This window comes from Nerophis lumbriciformis, linkage group LG21, assembly GCF_033978685.3.
Source record: "Nerophis lumbriciformis linkage group LG21, RoL_Nlum_v2.1, whole genome shotgun sequence".
NCBI lineage: Eukaryota > Metazoa > Chordata > Actinopteri > Syngnathiformes > Syngnathidae > Nerophis > Nerophis lumbriciformis.
The window spans coordinates 33406347-33424823 of NC_084568.2; the positions used below are offsets into that span (position 1 = coordinate 33406347).

The following is an 18477-nucleotide window of genomic DNA, read 5'->3' on the forward strand; positions in this document are numbered from 1 at the left end:
CACTATGTAAAGTGCTTTGAGTCACTAGAGAAAAGCGCTATATAAATATAATTCACTTCCCTAATGAGTTGACATGAACGTCACAATGCAACAGAAAATGTATTCCTCCCAATCTGCGGAATATGACATTTGGAATTATATATCATATTGAACACGAGTTCGCGAGATAATTTTTTTAACCATTTTAGCTTTAATCATCATAGAGATCTCTGTGAGGAAAAACTACAGATGTCAGCCATTTTGCAAGTTATTCAGGTAATCTATTAATAAAAGTAGAGTTGTGTTTCTTTCAGTACTCGAGGCACAAGCGAGAGACTTTGCAGCGACCAATCAAATGAGTTCCGGGGAGCGCGGGTCGTGGTCATCCCTGCCCTGCGCTCGGGTTTCTAAACTCGCTCCAGGTAAATTTGTAAGCCCCGCCCAAAACCCTGCCATTATTTCTGTCAGAATAATTGCATCTAAGTTAACACAAAACTTTGTGTTCCCATAAGTTCCTAGCGAGCAGACAAAAGCTGTCTTTGATCTTACCAAGCAAAAGGCTTGTAAAACTCCACTGTGTACGATGGGAAGCGACATGAAGGTGTCGGTTTCTTTGATCTATTGTGATCCATAGGAAGAACTTGTCTTGACCCGAGATCTACAAAGCGGAGAGGAAGCAGGACCTGACGCAAGCTCCAGGCATCTTTTCTTTGAACTGTTTTGTGGCCGAGGGCAACGGCTGTTTACGACCCCCTCTCCCCTTAGAAACAGCTGTTGCCATGTAATCAGGGTAAGTCCAAATAAAAGAGGAGGCGTGCAATCCTTTCGTCAAAGCGTGGGATGACACTGTACAAGAGTACAGGTGTACGCGCTCTCCTCATTGAGCTAAATTGAATCTGTTTAATTCCTTGCTTCTTGTCTGTTTAATAGATGTCATCTGTGTTTGAACCTGACATTTTCATCATCATTTCTTGTTATTCCTTTAATGAAAATGCGTATGTACAAGCCACGTACAGTTCACACTTTCATTGTTTTTTTTTGTTTCTTATACATTTCCATGATCAGAAAGGAACAGATGGAAGAATAATATTCTGTTATTTATCCGCCCCCTTTTTTAACACAATTATTTTAGATGACTTTATCACTGTTCCCTCCACCAACACCCAATTTTCAACATACTTTTTAATTTTCGTTTAAGCATTTTCACAATCAAAATCAAAAATCTGTTTGATATAATGCCTGTTGTCTCTTGTTGTAACTCTTTGTCAAATTCAAAAATATTGTTGCAACTTTTTAAGTCTTTCTTTAGAGCATTCCATGCTTTCACACCAGCTACAGACAAGCACATTTGTGTCAAATTTGTCCGCACTCTTGGATGTTTAAAGTCTTACGGCCTTCTGGGATTCTCATCTTCAGACGTGAACACGAATAACTTTTGTAAGTCCTTAGAAATAACTTTATTTCTGGCTTTGAACATCACTAATAGAGTATGCAATTCCACAATGTCTTTTAGTTCTAATAATCCTGACCTAATGAAGAGTGGATTTGTGTGGTCTCTATTAGGGTTGCAAAATTCCGGGAATATTCATAGTTGGAAACTTTCCATGGGAATATATGGTAATTAACGGGAATTAATGCAAAATTAATGGGAATAAACATTGAATGCAACGAAAATGGTCAATATTTCCAAACTTCCTGAGCTTAACTTCCCGTGGTAAATTTCCGTAAATTTCCCGGAAACTTTCCACCCCTTTGGAACCCTAGTCTCTATATCCTACTTTGAAAATAAAACGAATTGCTCTTTTCTGTAAAATAAATAAAGGCATTATGTTGCTGTGATATGTATTTCCCCATATTTCTGCACAATAATTGAAATAAGGTAGAATAATTGAGCAATATAACATTCTCATTGTATTATACGGGGAAACTGTATTTAACCTTGTTCAAAATAAGTAAGCTTTTAGATACTTTATTTTTCACATGCAATATATGAACTTTCCATGTCAACTTTTCATCGTGGATGACCCCAAGAAATCTGATTTCAGACACCTTCTCAATTCTCACATTGTTTATGGATAAAATAACTACTACCTTTCTTTTATTACTGAATACCATGAATTTAGTTTTTTCCACATTTAAAGATAATTTATTTACATTTTAGATTTTTTAAACAACAACATTGATACTTTTCAAACATTTTTTTCATATGTAAACAAACTGCCACAAGTGTCCATAAAATGTCTGACAGCCCAAATACCTACAGAGTTGCATTTTTCTATATATATGGATTTTTGTATTAACTAGAATGTAAGGGTTATTCCATAACTTTCTTTTATTACTGAATAACATTAATTTAGTTTTTTCCACATTTAAAGATAATTTATTTACATCAAACCACAATTTTAGTTGAACCATTTCCTGTTCAATATCATCAGCTACGATGTTCAAGTCATCTCCTGAACAGTATAAATTTGTATCGTCTGCGAATAATACGTACTGTAAAATTTTCGAAACCTCACAAATATCATTTACATATAAAATAAAAAGTTTGGGTCCTAAAATCGAACTCGTGGAATTCCACATTCAATATCCATACATTCTGACCTATAATCATCAATCTCAACATATTGCTGTCGTTGTTGTAACAACACAAATACAAATAGACGGAATAGAAATTGAAAGAGTAAATGAAACCAAATTTCTAGGTATAATGATTGATTATAAATTGAACTGGAAATCTCATGTAAAAAATATACAACATAAAGTAGCGAGAAACACGTCAATAATGAATAAAGCAAAACATGTTCTAGACCAAAAATCACTTCATATTCTTTACTGCTCGCTAGTGTTACATATCTGAGTTATTGTGTAGACATATGGGGAAATAACTTCAAAAGTACACTTAATTCATAAACTGTGTTACAAAAAAGATCAGTTATAATAATACATAATGTTGGATATAGAGAACATACAAACCCTTTATTTATTGAATCAAAAATACTGAAATTCCACGAGATAGTGAATTTGCAAACAGTTAAAATTATACATAAAACTAACTATAACCTGTTCCCCTTGAATATACAACAATTCTTTTCAAAAAAAGAGGATAAATAATATAATCTTAGAGAAATATGTAAATTAAAATATTTGTATGCACGTACAACACTTAAGACCTTCAGTATATCAATATGTGGAATTAAATGATGGAATGGATTAAGCAAAGCAATCAAACAATGTACTAATATGATCCACTTCAAGAAACTCTTCAAACTTAAAGTGTTTACAAAGTACAAAGAAGAAGAACCATGATAAACATTCTGAATTTATTTCATCCATCCATTCATTTTTTTCAAAATAATCTTACTCATCTCACCATATGAAATATAACTTACTTCACAGAGTATTATTTATTTATTTTTTATTGTGATTACTTATGGAGTATATTGTGAATACATTGAGAACAGGAAGTGAACAAAAGTTTTAGCAACTGTTATGTAAAAGAAAAGGGGTAGGATTAAATAAACTCTGCTTCTTCCTACTCCTTTTCCAACATGTTGAATAGAGAAACTGGAAATTGTGATGTATCATGTTGTATGCTTGCATGTTCCAAATAAACTCAAACTCAAACGATTATTTTGAAACCGTGAAAAAAAAAAAGTTGATCACAAAAATCTGTGAAATAAACAAAAACATTTAAAAGTGTACACAAATATGAATATTGGCATCGAAAACATGTCATAATTCATACTTGCCAACCCTCCCGGATTTTCCGGGAGACTCCCGAAATTCAGCGCCTCTCCCGAAAACCTCCCGGGACAAATTATCTCCCGAAAATCTCCCGAAATTCAGGCGGACTCAGGTCCGCATTTCCCACAATATAAACGGTGTGCCTGCCCAATGACGTTATAACTGTAGAATGATCGAGGGCGAGTTCTTGGTTCCTTATGTGGGTTTATTGTTAGGCAGTTTCATTAACGTCCTCCCAGCGCGGTAACAACACACAACAACAGCAGTCACGTTTTGGTCTGCCTTAAACAGCAATGTTGTGACACTCTTAAACAGGACAATACTGCCATCTGGTGCATTTGATGAAAGCACTTTTGTGCGTGCCACACAGCAATGCCTCATCAGAGAGGGTGTTCAGCATGGTTGGAAAAATAGTGACAGAGAATAGAACAAGGATGGACAATTCAACCCTTAACTCAACAAGTATATGTGTAAATAAATGAACACTGAAATTCAAGTATTTATATATATATATATATATATATATATATATATATATATATATATATATATATACACAATAAAAGAAATATATATTTATAGCTAGAATTCACTGAAAGTCAAGTATTTCTTATATATGAAATACTTGACTTGCTGAATTCTAGCTGTAAATATACTCCTCCCCTCTTAGCCACGCCCCTACCCCACCTCCCGAAATCGGAGGTCTCAAGGTTGGCAAGTATGTCATAATTAAAAATAATGTCCACCAAAAAAATATTGTTTCAATGTTTGTATTTGTTTGTTGCCAAAACTTGTTTTGATGCCAATCCAACTTATTTCGACAATGTACATTTTTCCCATACCAAATGTTTTTGTTTTGGCTCCATATTTTTCAAGTTGACGTCAAAATAAATTAAGCGCGGAACCGAAAATGTGTAAAGGTGTCGTCGCCTGTAGGTCCCTTTTAAGTGTGACTACTTCCGCCCCCTACAGGAAACATCGGACGCAAGCAAGTTTGCTGGTTGGTGTCTTGGACTCTTCCAAACCTTACCTGTGTTTTCCAGGTTAGTAACCTTGTGAAGTAACTAAAACACAAACATTTGATGATTAAAAAACACAAAAATTCAAATGTAATATGACTGAGGGTTTGTCCAAGTTAAGAGTTTAGTACTTGTTTGTGAGCGGCTGGCTAGCTAGCTCTTTGCTGCTTCCGGTCGAGTGGTGATGAGTTAACCCTTTGTACGCCAACCCAAGAGCACTGGTTGATACGGTCTTTTATTAATATCGATATTTTTAGGCCATGTCACGATATATATCTCCATAGTTTGCCTTAGCCTTGAATGAACACTTGATGCATGTAATCACAGCAGTATGATGATTCTATGTGTCTACGTTAAAACATTCTTCTTCATACTGCATTAATATATGCTACTTTTAAACTTTCATGCAGAGAGGGAAATCACCTTTTCTTAACAAAATAAATTGCCTAGTGCACAATAACTAAAGAAAGCAAAAACTCGCAGCCTTTTAAATCATTCGGGTTTTGCCCTCAAAGCCTTCCTGTATCCAGAGACTTACTCCTTGAGGTTGTAAACAACAAAATGTCCCAAAAAAAGATTTTGTAATAAGAAAAACAAATGTCCAACCACTTTAGTATTGTTTATATACTGATGAAGGATGTAATCAACGTTCCCTCTAAGGCAGTGTTTTTCTACCTTTTTTGACCAAGGCGCATTTTTTCATTGAAAAAATGCGGAGGCACACCACTAGCAGAAATCATTAAAAAATGAAACTCAGTAGACAATAAAAAGTCGTTGTTGCAGTTGCTGGATATGACTTTAAAGCATAACCAAGCATGCATCACTATAGCTCTTGTCTCAAAGTAGGTGTGCTGTCACCACCTGTCACATCACGCCCTGACTTATTTTAAGTTTGTTGGTGTTTGCCCTTGCGTAGTGATTTAGTTCTTGTCTTGCGCTCCTATTTTGGTGGCTTTTCCTGTTTTGTTGGTATTTCCCTGTAGCAGTTTAATGCATACTTGCCAACCTTGAGACCTCCGATTTCGGGAGGTGGGGGCGGGGGCGTGGTTGGGGCCGTGGTTAATATATATATATATATATATATATATATATATAAGAAATACTTGACTTTCAGTGAATTCTAGCTATATATATATATATATATATATATATATAAAATAAATACTTGAATTTCAGTGTTCATTTACAAACTACAACTCACAAACACTTTAGAGTTAGGCTCCACCATCAGAATGTGTACTTAAACTTATAAAGATCACATGGATGTTATTCAGTGAGTTGATTCACCAAAACTAACCTGTTATACAGGAGGAAAAAGCACACAGGACGTTTCAATTGTTCACAGACTGGTCGCGCTCATCAGAATGACAAGACACTTCCGGTCTGCAGGCGATAGCATTCAATTGGGAAGAAACGCCCTACTGCCCCCTACTGACCAATGTGAATACTGATAAATGTGTAATGACAGCTCCAAAAACGAATTCAAACCACAAAATAAAATAAATAAATCAACACAAAAATGTGACACATTATGGGTGGGTCACATATGCATGTACAGTAGATGGCAGTATTGTCCTGTTTAAAAGTGTCACAACATTGCTGTTTACGGCAGACGAACTGCTTTACGGTAGACACTGTTGTGTGTTGTCAACACGTCACTCAGGTCCGCCTGAATTTCGGGAGTTTTTCGGGAGAAAATTTGTCCCGGGAGGTTTTCGGGAGATGCGCTGAATTTCGGGAGTCTCCCGGAAAATCCGGGAGGGTTGGCAAGTATGGTTTAATGTCTTCCTTTGAGCGCTATTCCCCGCACCTGCTTTGTTTTAGCAATCAAGAACATTTAAGGTGTTGCTATCTTTTTTGTGGTGACATTGTTGATGGTCATGTCACGTACGCATGTACTTTGTGGACACCGTCTCTGCTCCACACGCTGTAAGTTTTTGCTGTCGTCCAGCATTCTGTTTTTGTTTACTTTGTAGCCAGTTCAGTTTTAGTTTTGTTCTGCATAGCCATCCCTAAGCTTCAATGCCTTTTCTTAGGGGCACTCACCTTTTATTTTTCGTTTAAGCATTAGATACCTTTTTACCTGCACATTGCCTCCCGCTGTCGCCAGCATATTGTGATCACGACAAATCATTGTCGTCTCATACGACATCTACAAAGCAATTAGCTACCGGCTGCTACCTACTGATATGGAAGAGAATAACATGGTTACTCTGCTGAGCTCTAGACAGCACCGACACTCAACAACGGCACATTATTTGCGGATTATAATTACTGGTTTGCAAAAAAAATTAAATGCTAGAACCCCAGAAGATGATATTTGGTTTATTCATTACGGCTTACATAACATAGTTAGTTTTTTGTTTAGATAAGATCTGGTAAAAGAAAGTCATTACTTATTTTCTAGACTACACCAGAGAGCGCTATTCCCCACACCTGCTTTGTTTTAGCAATCAAGACTATTTCAGCTGTTGCTATCCGTCTTTGTGTGGACATTGTTGATTGTCATGTCATATACGGATGTACTTTGTGGACGCCGTCTGCTGCTCCACACGCTGTAAGTCTTTGCTGTCGTCCAGCATTCTGTTTTTCTTCACTTTGTAGCCAGTTCAGTTGTAGTTTCGTTCTGCGTAGCCATCCCTAAGCTTTAATGCCTTTTCTTAGGGGCACTCACCTTTTGTTTATTTTTGGTTTAAGCATTAGATACCTTTTTACCTGCACGCTGCTTCCCGCTGTCGTCTTCATATTGTGATCATGAAAAACCATGTTCCCGACATCTACAAAGCAATTAGCTACCTGCTGCCACCTACTTACATGGAAGAGAATAACACGGTTACTCTGCCAAGCTCTAGAGCAGTGTTTTTCAACTAGTGTGCCGTGAGATATTGCCTGGTGTGCCGTGGGAAATGATGCAACTTCACCTAATTGGTCAAAAAACATTTTTTTGCAAATCAATAAATATAATCTGCAAATAATGTGCCGTTGTTGAGTGTCTGTGCTGTATAGAGCTCGGCAGGGTAACCATGTATTACTCCATATCAGTAGGTGGCAGCAGGTAGTTAATTGCTTTGTAGAAGTCGGAACGCGTCGAGGATGGTTTGTCGTGATCCCAATTTGCAGAGCACAGCGGGAGACAGCGTTCAGGTAAAAAGGTATGTAACGCTTAAACCAAAAATTAACAAAAGGAAAAGGCATTGAAGCTTAGGGATGCGTAAATTTGCCAAAGTCCCTTTTAAGAAGGCCGACCTGCCTTGGTTCTCCACCTGGGTCAGGAACTCAAAATTAGTCCCTCTCCTAGCTAGAAGTCACCAAAAAAAGGCGTAAAGATGGCTATGCAAAACGAAAGTAAAACTGAACTGGCTACAAAGTAAACAAAAACAGAATGCTGGACGACAGCAAAGACTTACAGCGTGTGGAGCAGAGATGGCGTCCACAAAGTACATCCGTACATGACATGACAATCAACAATGTCCCCACAAAGAAGGAAAGCATCCGCACAACTGAAATAGTCTTGTTTGCCAATAGAAAGCAGGTCAGGCAATTGCACTCAAAGGAAGGCATGAAGCTGCAACGGGAAAACACAAACAAAACAGTAAAAGCCACCAAAATAACAGCGCAAGACAGGAACTAAAGCACTACACACAGGAAAACAACAACAAACTCAAAATAAGGCACGACAACCTGGTGGAGTTTAATTTTTTAACGTTTTCTGCTTGTGGTGTGCCTCCGTATTTTCTTTATTAAAAAAACTGCCTTGGCACAAAAAAGGTTGAAAAACACTGCTCTAGACGGCACTGACACTCAACAACGGCACATTATTTGCGGTTTATAAATACTGGTTTGCAAAAAATATTTTCAACCCATATAGGTGAAATTACATCTCCCACGGCACATCAGGCTGTATCTCACGGCGCACTAGTGTGCCGCGGCACAGTGGTTGAAAAACACTTCTCTAAGGTGCGCGCCTGCGCAATTGCGCACTGCTCACGCGTCCTCTGCGCACAGCAAATTAATGCCGCGCAGAAAATCAAAAATCCCATCTGAACTCTAAAGGAAATAAACACATTCCAATTTATTCTGTATGATTTTGCAATGCAACTCTGTGAGTGACAAGTGACAACAAGAGTGGCCCCAATGAATAAAACAATCTTTGTCAACACAGTTCAATTATCGTCTGTCGAGACACTTTACGGACAGGAATTCCATCAATCACTTTATTGAGCAAAAACCACACCAAAAACATGAGTAAAAAAACTTTTATCTAGAAAAACTGGTCAATTTCTGCCATAGAAACCAGGCTTAAACCAACTTTGTCATCCGTCATATGAACAGAAGCTGCTCGCTCTGTCTCACCTGCACCAACACACGCACTCATGGCCCTTAGCCAGTGTTGCGTTTATGGCCACACAAAAAGTCGGACAACCCCAACGCCACACAATGTGTAAATGCCAGGTTGTAACACTCTGACTCCTCAATCAGATGTGTGCTTATTTTACTGCCATTTATTAAGAATGTTAATCTAAGGATATTATTCATGAAATGTTGTCACTAGATTTCATAAATGCTAATAAAAAGATGTATTTTACAGACAGAAAGTTACAGGAACTAAATGTAATCTCTGAAAAGGGTAACATTTCTTTTAAAGGCAGGACCCGCAGCCAGACATACAATACTAGCACATAGGTCATGAAAAACATGTTTTTTTGTTGTTGTCATTGTAAGAGGGCAAAATCACTTATATCAGAAAATAATTTTAATAAAACATTTAAATTGTTATGATGTCAGGTTTGGACAGGTGTGACGCTGGTGTAGCCACAGTGTGCACGTCTGATGTTGCTCACCTGAATGCTCAGGGACTTTGTGCGTTTGCTCACACACATGAAAAATTAGAGGGCACATTGGATGTAATGATATACAGTAATAATGATAACCGTGGTAAAACTCCCCGACTGTTAGTCTTATTGTGTCAAATTTAAAAGATCGAAAAAATGTTTGATAATCATACTTGAATAAAATTATGGGCCAACTAGCGCTAGCTTAAAGGCTAACATGAAAACAAGAGACATTAACGTATTTCACCATTAAGAAACGTCTTACCCCAATCAAAACTTGTATGAACACATTACTGTCGAAACAACTAGGAAAGTGTCCACACAGACGTGTCTTCAACAGGAAGTGAACTTGTGTGACGTCACATAAACCAGAAGTGATCACTCATTGTGTTACAAATACAAATTGTGTTACAAATACAAATGGAAGAAGTTACACATATTTAAACACACCCATACAAATAATATAGCTTGTATCAAGTTAGAACAATATTTAATGTTTCCGTTGCCAAGAAAGTATTTTGTTTGTATCTTTATTTTAGTTATTAAAACAATTAAATAAAACTTGGTTTGAGCACATTCAACAATAATGCAATGTCACGGTTCGAACATTTCTTATCAACGGTTATTATGACCAACATGATTACGGTGATCATTATTATCTCGCTATTTTTAAATGTGGTCAAATTTTTCCAAAAGTACTTATACTGAAATCTTTTAACCAAGTTTTATTTAAAAAAAAAACACATAACACATTCAAAATGATTTGTAGAAGAAACATTGTAGATAAAAACACTGTTTCATGGACCTCAAGTAGAAATTGAATATGCACAAGCATTGTATGAATGTGAGTGTGAATGTTGTCTGTCTATCTGTGTTGGCCCTGTGATGAGGTGGCGACTTGTCCAGGGTGTACCCCGCCTTCCGCCCGATTGTAGCTGAGATAGGCTCCAGCGCCCCCCGCGACCCCGAAGGGACTAAGCGGTAGAAAATGGATGGATGGATGGATTATAAACAAATATGGCAGGAACAAAATGATAACTTAAATAAATAAAATACATTTGAAAACTTTGCAAGATGGCACCTGTTGACCATAAGACGTAACTGCAGTTTTTGTCCATATAGATAAAAATAGTGTTCATGTATGAGATCAAGTCTTAAACATAGGGCATGCACGATTATGGCCAAAATAAAGATAATTTTTCTCAAAATTGAAATCACAATTATTGATTATGTCTATAAAGGCTATAGATAAATGTTATCCATATATTTAAAGACAAATGTTTGTTTGTGTTCATTAATAGTATCAACGTGTCAGCTTTTTCTCATCACATGATAACTCTATATTTACATTTTGATAGAGGGAGGTATTGTTTAAAGTTATCTACATTTACATGTGCTAATGTATGTACATGTACTTGCTGTATCAGGACAGCTCCATTGAGAGTTTGAGCAGAAATATGAATTGACTATACACAATAAAACTTTTAACAAAATGCTATGTCAAGTAATAACTTTTGAAATGGACAAAACAATGTGTTTACTTTTTGATATCAATATAAAACACAAAGCAGTTTGGCTATTTTGCGATACTTTGTTTAAATGTGCACACCAATGTAGCTTTGCAATGTAACTTGTTGTGGCGTTTGTTGAATTTTATGGAGGGTGCCTAGAGAACGGTGAGGTGTGCGGGCGTGTAATGCCTTACCAGTTGGCACCCCGTGTGTCAATCTGTGGAGGGCAGGGCACCAATGTAATAAAGTATTTATTTTTCCTAATATTTTCTGGAGCTACAGGTGAGCAGCTGATCAACTGTGACCTTCAATCACCCTGCGTTCTCATTCACTCTTACTCACTCTCACATGAGTTCACCGTCTTTCAGGCGCCCCCTGGTGTTTGGCTGACTGTTGGTTGTGAAAGTTCTGGAATCGATTTGCAGCGGAGCCTGCTTTTTAAAAGTTAACATGCTGACTAACACCCTCATTTAATCGTAGCGGCCAAAATTGTGATCACGATTAAAATTTGATGAATTGTGCTGCCCTACTGGGTATGTTATGTTTTATATTACGTATTTTATTAGCAAAATAATGTGTGCTGTTTTTCAAGAAAGAAGTAATGCTCGGTGGTTTTAGAAGGTACCTCTCCCTCCACCTGTTGTATCAGATTGGATCAAGCGCTGTTTTGACAGGCAACAAATGGAGAACATCATCAGTTACACGGAAATCCCCTCAAGCTGCTTGCCTTGTTGCAAATCTCTCATGTGTCCTGGTTCTGACATGTGGCAGTGTGCGTATTGAGGCCTTTTTTTCTTGTTGTTTTTGCAGCGTATGTTGTGCGTTTTGTTTGTTCTTCAGCCATGATCCATCCCATTTCTTTGTGACTCTTGAATTGGAGTGTCATGGACTTTGTGTCCTCCATGCGTTCAATGACTACTCCTCGCCCTGTATTTGATTAACCAGTGATCTTTGGTACCAATCCCTCAACAAACCCTTAACAGTGCAACACTTTTTCAGTTCCAAACTCCTCTAACCTTCATGTCGTCCATAAATTGATCAACTAATCAAACACATTTGTCATCAAGAGAACTCATCTCTCTGATTGCTCACCCGTCAATGCTCTTAATTTTCCTCGACGCTCGGTCCCATTCAGCCTCTTCTTTCAAAGCGCCGCGATTAATTACTAGAGTCCAGAGCGCCAGCCTTGCATCGCGACTTTCACTCAAGGCGGCTATTGAGGAACGTGCGTAGAGATGGATTGTGTTAATGATAGGAGGTGATGAAGAGGAGAAGACGAAAGGGCAGAAAATTATATGAGACAGAAGGAGAGGAGGAGCTGTCAAGAAAAATGTGGCTGATGAGCCTCAGAACTGGGGGCTCCAATGAAGCCCATGCATCCTCTTACCTTCTGGGCTATTATCTATTGTTTATAAATCCATTTATGATTTTTGTATGCCTGCTGGCCGTATGCGACAATCAAAACTACACAGTATTGTGCGATTGTAACACCTGATGCCGTCACCTCCTCCAAGTACTTTATAATGACTTTCTTTCTTTCATTTCTTTACAGAAAGTCCCACAATGCTCTGCACACCAGCACCCCAAGAGAGTGTCTTCAATATCCGTCCATGCACTAAGTAAGTAATAAATAATACAATGTGGGTTATAGATGGCGGCGAGCTGGATGTTGGACTTCAAAACAGAGACAGATGTCAAAATACACAAATTAGATATTTGATTGAAGAACAAAAAGTGCGCCACAGGGAGCGGAAATGGAAAAACACACTGCAAACTATCAAAGTAACAAAGAAAGCATAAGGCATAGTACAATAATTAACTAAACAAACCAGGAGCTGTGAAGGTCAGGAGGAAAGTCAAAACAGGAACAAAAGCTGGGGTATGAAAGGCAGCTCGACACAGGCGAGGGCTTAGGAACAATCTGACTTTGAGAGCTCAAGGGTCAGTGTACGTCGCCGCCATCCAGTTTTTTGTGTTTTGAATAGATAATTTAACATAATCAATTTTCCTCATTTTTTAGTTTGATGATAAAAAACGTTATTCATGATCCCTTATTCAAATGTTTTCATTTGTTTGAAAATTGAAAATAGGACGTAAAACCAGTGACAAACTATTTCCTCTATTCACTGTTTAATGTGTAGACATACCGTAGCTGGGTTTCCCCTTAATGTAGTTGAATGTGGTGCGCTGCCACGCCTTGAAAATAAAGTTGTTGTTTTTTACTTGAAAACAAATTAAAGTAATATGATGTATTGTAGCCTTCCGAAGAAATCACACAAAGTCTGCCGCTATTTGTAACTTTTATTACCAGTCTTATGATAACAAACGACACCGTTCCAACAGGTTTTTCCTCTCGTGCAAACACTTTCGTCCCCATGAGTCCGCACTTCCCCGGACACACAACAACACTTCCTCATTCTCCGCCAATCACCTTTCAGGCACGGACATTGTGTTTGTAAAAATGGGGAAAAACTGACATCAAAGCCTATTATTTACACCAGGGGTGCTCACACTTTTTCTGCAGGCGAGCTACTTTTCAATTGATCAAGTCGTGGGGATCTACCTCATTCATATATATAATTTATATTTACTTATTTATGAAATATATGTTTTTGTTAACAACTTAAAGGTGGTTAAAGATAAAACAAGCATGTTTAACACAAATAGTTAATATTGTTAACAAGTTAAAGGTGGTTAAAGATAATACAAGCATGTTTAACACATATAGATTCCTTTCTTTCATGAAGACAAGAATATAAGTTGGTGCATTACCTGATTGTGATGACTTTCATTGATTGGAATCAGACAGGGGCAGCACGGTGGAAGAGGGGTTAGTGCGTCTGCCTCACAATACGAAGTTGCTGAGTAGTCTGGGGTTCAATCCCAGGCTCCGGATCTTTCTGTGCGGAGTTTGCATGTTCTCCCCGTGACTGCGTGGGTTCCCTCCGGGTACTCCGGCTTCCTCCCACCTCCAAAGACATGCACCTGGGGATAGGTTGATTGGCAACACTAAATTGGCCCTAGTGTGTGGATGTGAGTGTGAATGTTGTCTGTCTATCTGTGTTGGCCCTGCGATGAGGTGGCGACTTGTCCAGAGTGTACCCCGCCTTCCGCCCGATTGTAGCTGAAATAGGCTCCAGCGCCCCCCGCGACCTTAAAAGGGAATAAGCGGTAGAAAATGGATGGATGGATGGGAATCAGACAGTGGTGATGATAACGTCCGCATTTTCGAATGGAGGAGAAAAAAAGTCCTCCTTTCTGTCCATACCACATGAAAGTGGTTGGTTTTTGGCATCTTATTTGTCCAGCTTCCGTACTCCTTTGTATACACTTTACAAGAAATACATTGTCGGCAAACTCCGTAGCTTGCTAGCTTGTGCACGCCAGCTTTCTGAGACTCTTATTTTGGTAGCGCAGGCAGGATGAAGCAGAGCTTTTATTGTGCAACTGTGCAGTCGGTCTTTGGAGTTTTGACGACAGGTACGGCGCCAGAGTCTGTTGAAATAAAGTGTTTCTCGCCTTCCAGTCGGTAATGTTAATGAGCTGGCAGCAGCCAGCGTCATCTCAGAAGACCCTCGTGTGCCGTGAATGTCAATCAAGTGACGAAAGTGACGTCATAGTGAAGATTTATGATCGCTCATTTTTAGGACTATTTTTTTAATGCCTGGTGATCGACTGACACACCCTCCGAGATCGACCGGTAGATCGCGATCGACGTAATGAGCACCCCTGATTTACACACTATTAACAAGTGATATACCGAAAACTCGACCACTGAAAAAAGACTTTGATCACCGAATACTGAGTTACCGAAACCGGATGTAAACAAAATGCACACCATTGTCAGGAGCGTTGTCTGCAATGTGGATGTAATTGGAATATATTGCAGATATACCCGCAGACAGCCATCTACAAAATGTGCAAATATTAAGAGAACAGTGGTGCTGGCTTTTAAGAAGAGAACGTCCTCCTCAAGCAACTTTCCTCAAGGACATTGAGAAACAGAAATAAAGATTTCCTAAACACAAGTACATTTTATAATAACACCAGAGAAAGATGCTAGATTTGTTGCTAGTTGTTTTTTATAAAAAAGTTATAAAAATCACTTGAAAAATCTCAACAATAGGCAGCAACAACAGAAAATATGGCAAAACGATATAAAATATATGTTAAAACTAATTGATGATAACAGATTAGTTTTTTAAATCCATGCATACATTTTTTAGCCTTTTTTTTTTAAAGAAAATCATATCATAGCATGATGTCATTGTGACCACGCCCCCACCGCCACAGGTATCTTGGCAGTCTAGGGCAGGGGTCGGCAACCTTCAGCATACAAAGAGCACTTTAAGCCCATTTCCCCCCAAATAAAACCCACCCCGAGCCGCAAACTCTGTTCGATTCCTAAAATGACGATAACGCCACTTATAGTTTCGTTACACTAATGCTATCCAATTCATTAAATCAAACACCCGACAACGATTCACATTTTATTTCTGGGTATAAGAAAATCACCAATTATTTTGAACATTAGAAAATACACTGGTCCTTCCCTTATTAATGAACTTGAAAAAAAATCAAGTTGATCCAATATTCTGAAGGCATACAACTGCGGCATATTTCATTTGACTAAAAAGGGAAAACAACAACATCGTCATCAGTGAAAGCAAATTAAATGTTCTATTTACATCACAAATGTTTCTCTTTTTTGATCCGTCCATTGCTAGCTTACCGGGGGTTGACTGCCAAAAACACTACAATTGCTTGGCAGCAAGAGATGACGCATAGGAGCTGTGACGTACATTTTGATCGACAATACTTTAAAATGTTTTATTTTCATATGATAAGATACCAGAACTCTCCAAAATAACTGTTAAATTAAAATGAACAAATAAATTAAATTAATTATGTAGCCGTTTTTTGTTGACATTTTGTTTTAAAGCCAAAGGGATGAAAGAGCCTAGGTTGCAGACCCCTGGTCTAAGGGAAACCCTGAGTATGGGTCAATCACACATGCGCAGGTATCTACTCCCGTGTCACGTAACTTGCGTGAGCGGCGCTGTCTTGCTCCTCCCCCTGCGTACTCTTCCACAGACCCTCACGTGCACATCCCAAAAATCCGAGCACACGTGCTTGATATCCACAAGTTTATGTTTGAGATAAAGCAACAGTGATTGAACTTTTGCATTGTGTACTTAATAGGGATGGGAATTGAAAACCGGTTCTGAACAAGAACCGGTTCCCAGTATATCAATTCTTTGAAATTGTCTGCCAATTTGTCAAGCAATTCTCTTCTCGATGCTTCTGGGTGGGGATAACGTCACTACGCACAGAGTGCGAGATGGAAACAAACACTAACATTTTACGGGAAAAGACTGCAATAGTGCCACGTATAATAATTATAGAGCTGTTATTTCATCAAGAGGAGGACAACATTTGAACAGACGGCATGTAATGCTTATAAATGAAAGTCACGTTTTTGAACCGCTCCGATCTCATCCCAGGCATCAGTAAAGCGAGCACGTCATCTGAAAACAGCAGGTATTAACTGACCGCCTATCATGTTAGCGCTATTAATTGTTCAATTGAAATTAATGTCTTCTCATTTCGATGAGCATGACGAGAGACAGATTGTGACTGGCTCCGATGCTGGCAGTACTCCCTCCATTTCACGTCTGCCGCTAGACGAATGTCACCGAGCAGCTACTAAGCCTGTGGTTTATTTGCAACTAGATACTCAAAAGTTTTGGTAGGTGAATGTTCAATTGCAGTCAGAGGAAATGTGCATGTTTTCCTCCTACCAGATTTTCTCTGTCATTATATTTTACAGGTGAAATTACAATATCGTGTACAAGTCCATTCTTGTCAGCAATTAGCTTCAAATCTGAAACTAATAAGTGGTATTACCTCATTACATGCAAAGTGAGATACTGTATGCCAGGCCTTTATTATCATTTGGATGATCTTGGCTTACACTTTTTGAAACTCCACATTTCCTGAGATTTTCAATTCAAGGTTTTCACAAACTGTAAGCCACAATCATCACAATTGTAACCAACAAAGGCTTGACATATCTTACTCTGCATGTAAAAAGGTTATATCACATGTTACTTAATGTGATGATTTATTTTGTTAAATTCTACAGAACAATATTTATTTATTACATTTTTTTTTTTTTTAAGTACCTTTTTTCTCTCTCTCGCTAGGTATGTGACTTCTCTGTAGGCTTTGTAAAGTCATGTTACCTCTAAACTAAACAAAATTGAGGGTAATCCACCTTTATTTAATTTTTTCAATATAAGAACTGTGAAGGAACCGAATTGTTAAGCAGAATCGAAAAGTGTAATCAGAACCAGAAAAATCTTATCAATTCCCATCCCTAGTACTTAATATCTCGGTGTGCTCTAAAAATGATGATTGAATGTGTCGTTTTTCAGCTTATTATGTTGTGGTTTCGTCCAAAAGAAGTCACACGAAGTACGACACTCTTTTTGACTTTTATTGCTAATCTTGTGTTACAGCAGGTTCAGTTTTGACACATATTATTTCTTGTCTGTCTCCAATTACTCTGTTTGCTGCATGTGTGACATAAACAGACCATTAAATGTTGCCATGCCTTTAGATTTACCATTAATTAAACAATTCCTTTAGGCCATGTCCACACGAACACAGACAGTTTCAAAAACGCATATTTGGGATTAACACGATCTCCATCCACTCAAGTGTAGTTTCAAAACTGTCTCTGTCTACACACAAACGCATACATCTGCTGTCATGCACATTTTGTCCAATCAGAAGCCTGAAAAAAGCAGCCACAACTGATTGTTGGTAATACACCTCTGCGATGTTTATTTTGATATACTAGACGTGCAATCACATTGATACGCCTGTGCTGCTGAAACCCAACACTGAAAGAATTAGAACATGTTTAACAACATGGTGATGTATTACATGTGCGGTGAAGTGCATATTATTTTTTAAAACAGCATGCACTAACGAGCCAAGGAAAGACTTTTGCATGTTTGAGTGCCTATATAAAGCAAAGGGACGTGCGTGTGCCGCTGCAGAACTCTTGTGGAATTATAAAGCATTTAATCATCGATATAGTGATATAGTACATGTGCAATGAAGTGTATATCGTCTTTAATATCAGTTAGGGATGTCCCGATCCAGGTTTTTGCACTTCCGATCCGATACCGATATTGTTTTTGCATATCCGATACCGATACCGATACTGACCGATACCGATACTGACCGATACTGGCCTATCCAAGCATGTATTAAAGTTTAAAGTTATTTAGCCTACTTAGTTGTCAGAATTATGTTGAAAAGGGTTTTAGTACTCTTGATAACAACTAGCCAGCGGAATTAGGGGAGTTTGAATAATAC

General features: G+C 38.1%; 1 protein-coding gene across 1 annotated transcript in view; it reads left to right on the forward strand.

Moving 5' to 3' along the window:
• Positions 1-293: 293 nt before the first annotated feature.
• The window catches only part of col16a1 (collagen, type XVI, alpha 1), a 375244-nt gene continuing 357060 nt past the window's right edge, over positions 294-18477 (forward strand). Inside the window, exons 1-4 of the mRNA XM_072915591.1 lie at positions 294-401; positions 614-769; positions 4699-4769; positions 12641-12707. The gene's annotated coding sequence lies outside the window, so the exon portion shown is untranslated. The remainder of the gene's footprint in view (positions 402-613; positions 770-4698; positions 4770-12640; positions 12708-18477) is intronic.